Below are 3,182 nucleotides of genomic sequence, written 5' to 3'. Positions count from 1 at the left end.
AACTAATAACTGTTGCATGCAAGCATGGGTGCCGTGTGGTTACATAGATGCCCAACCACTACTGACCAAGTGAATTCTTGATCTAGGACATTCCCGCCCATGTGGTAGTCACCGGTCTTCCATAGCTTCCTAATCTGAATCGGGTGATTCTATGACTAATGCAGGGTGTATGGAGGCAATACTGTGGCTGTTTATGGCGGGTTAGAATTGGTCTCAGTTTGAGCGAGTATCTTCATGTCACCTTCACTGTTGTTCTTGGACTCAAATCCTGACACAAACCAGAAGGTTGGAGCCCAGGCATTTAAGAATCTGCCTAAATGTCACAAAACATAAGATACTTAAACAACCAATGGGACAAAAACTAAAGTGAACTGAGACTACCACTCCATATAGAACTTTGGCTTTAGGGTGTTAAAATACTGGTCTAAATTCAACATTCCACTGTCTAGTAAATAGAGCCAAGGACTCTGGGAGTTGGTGACAGAGTGACTTCAGATGTAGATCAAAGGAAGCCAATTGCAGCTCTCACTGATCTCCAAAGTCAAAGCTGACTATCGGTACTTGGCATTGGCCAGCACCCACCACGGGGCCCCCCAAGGTACCAAGTCTTAGGTTGCCATATCCCAAATCTATTCATTAAATGACCAGTAATAATAGGCATTCCTGTTGTCAGGGCACTCAAGAGACCTGAAATATCTACTAGTTCCCACTGTTTTTCATAGTGAAATGGGCCCAACTGAACTTGTAAAATGTGATGTCTGTGGAACATAGAAGGTTCAAAAGATTCAGACTCACATGACCAATTTCTGGCCACATTACACTGCTTCAGGCCTAGGCTATCTGTTAGAGATGCTTGTGTTCCACGGATACTGGAAATATGGTAAAGGCAGGAAGGAAGAGGGAACCATGCTTAGTAAAAATATTTACTGCCCTTGATGTCTCTTGCTCATCCTCAAACTTCTTTTCAGTCATGACAGGTGAAGCCCCCACAGGTCCTGAGTTTCTCAAATTTTTAAGGGGACCCTCAAACAGGTCTCCAAGTATCTGGGTATCGCTTATTGTCTTTCTGGTCTGGGTTGTACTTATTATTTCAAGGCAGTCCAGCAGGCCATCCTGCAGGGAAGCATCCACAGCATAGTGGCTCCAATTTCCTATATTTGCACCCAGCCTTATAAGGATGAATCAATGCAGAGTTTACTGGGCTGCAGAACTCTTTCCAAATCCAGTCTAGAGGAATTGTTATTATTGAATGTGGGTATGGGCAGAAAGTCAGGGCTAATGAAAAGGCATGCTTCCTTCAAGAATCATAACTGTGGGCATAAGTTACAGACATAAATTCCCGGGCATTTATAGAAAAGGGAGAAAGAAGAACTCAATGGCATGAATTCTAGCAGACCAAAGGCATGCTGTCCAGGTAGGGTCTGTTTTATCTCCAGAAACCTCCCAAATCACAGTGGAAGGGGTGAATTGCCATTGGAATGTGATTTCAGTGCCAAATAACACCAACACCCTTTTTTAGATGTATGTTATCTCCAGACAGATCCAAAAAGAGAACTGCTCAAGCAGTCAAACTTAGCTAAACCTACCATTACTTTAACCTGACTACTGCTTTCTCTCAGTTTTGGAGGTGTTCCAGTTTTTCATTTGGACAGCCCTCAAAATATGAAATAGCTACAGACTATATTGGCACCACAGATGGCCTACCCATGCTGGCACATTGTTAGACCTGTCAGCATTAAGGTGGTCTTTCAGAAACGTTTTGTATTCCTCCTTAATTATTTCTTGTATTTGTTCGCGTTAGAACTCTGCACAATTTACCACTGCTAATTTGGCATATTTAATTTACTTATAAGTACCAAGTAAACTGATGCTACATGCACCCAAGGCCTGTAATTTAAAAGATACTATGTAATTTAAAAGCTACTAGCAGGTCTGCAGCACTTGTTGTGCCAACCACTTAAGTAGACCTTTAAACATGTCTCCGGCCTGTCATTGCAGCCTGTGTCTGCAGTTTCAAACTCCAATGTCGACCTGTCAAAATAAACCATTTGCCAGGTCCAAACCATCCTTTTTAAAACATACGAATCACCCCTAGGGTAGGCTGTGGACAGCCCAGAGGGCAGGGTTTTGTCTTCTTAAAAAGTTGCACATCTGCACTTTAGTTTTACATGTCCCGGTAGTGGAAACCTCAAAATGTGTTTTCACTACTGCAAGGCCTACCTATAAGATAACACTGGAATTACCTTATTACACTTAGTAAGCTGTAATTTCCAAATGAGAACAGTTGCCCAGTTGATGTTTGGTGTCTTTGAAATTGTAATGAAAAGTCAAAGCTTATGCATATTCCTGCTAGACAGCCACACACAATAGAGCACTTAGGTGTGCCTGGAATGGCCATCACTGGCAGGATGGTAGGTCGGAGCTTGGCACAGCCCTACTTACATTTGAATAGGCTGTGACCTGTCTCCACACAAAGGGCTTTATATCCTGTGAAGTTAGTCTGGAGCCAAGACAGGGAAGCCATGATGCTTGGGAACTTCAAAGGGAATTCTAGCCTCTCCCACTTTCCAGAGAAAAAGTACCAGGTACAAATATTGGACCCTCAGACACCACCTCTTCAGTTCACTTCTGGAGCTTTAGATACTCTGTCAGGGGCAAGGACTGGAGTGCTGCTACAAGGACTGCTACACTGCTGGGCTGCTGCTCTGAAGAACTGCTGCTGTGATGTGCTAACCTGCTGCCCTCTTGCTTGGGTGAGATGGACTAGACCTTCATCTGTGGAACCCAGGACCCAAACGGGACTCCAATAGCTAGTTGGCTGGCCTCCTGACTGGAGCCTCAGGGACAGAAGGCTCCAACAACCTTGAACCCAGCACCTGGACTCTGCCATCTGTGAGCTTCCACTGCCAATTGGTGCCACCTCAATTCTGGACCCTTGGAAATAGGCCTAAGTTGCTCTGCCAGCATCTGTGGATAGGAGCTGAACCAACACATCTCCTCTGCTGTGCAGTACAACCCCAAGCAGAACCAGCACATCCCCACTGCTGTGTGGGTCAGTTCCATCGTAAAAACCAATATCGCATCAAAGCCTGGCACCTCCCTGGAACCATCGCTGCGCAACGCATCCTCAGCAGAGGCCCTCAAGTCCCTCATCAACGGCAGCCTTGACAGCAACGTTGGAC

The sequence above is a fragment of the Triturus cristatus genome, chromosome 9, assembly GCF_964204655.1.
Source record: "Triturus cristatus chromosome 9, aTriCri1.1, whole genome shotgun sequence".
Classification (NCBI taxonomy): Eukaryota; Metazoa; Chordata; class Amphibia; order Caudata; family Salamandridae; genus Triturus; species Triturus cristatus.
Note: the sequence above shows the minus strand (reverse complement) of the source record.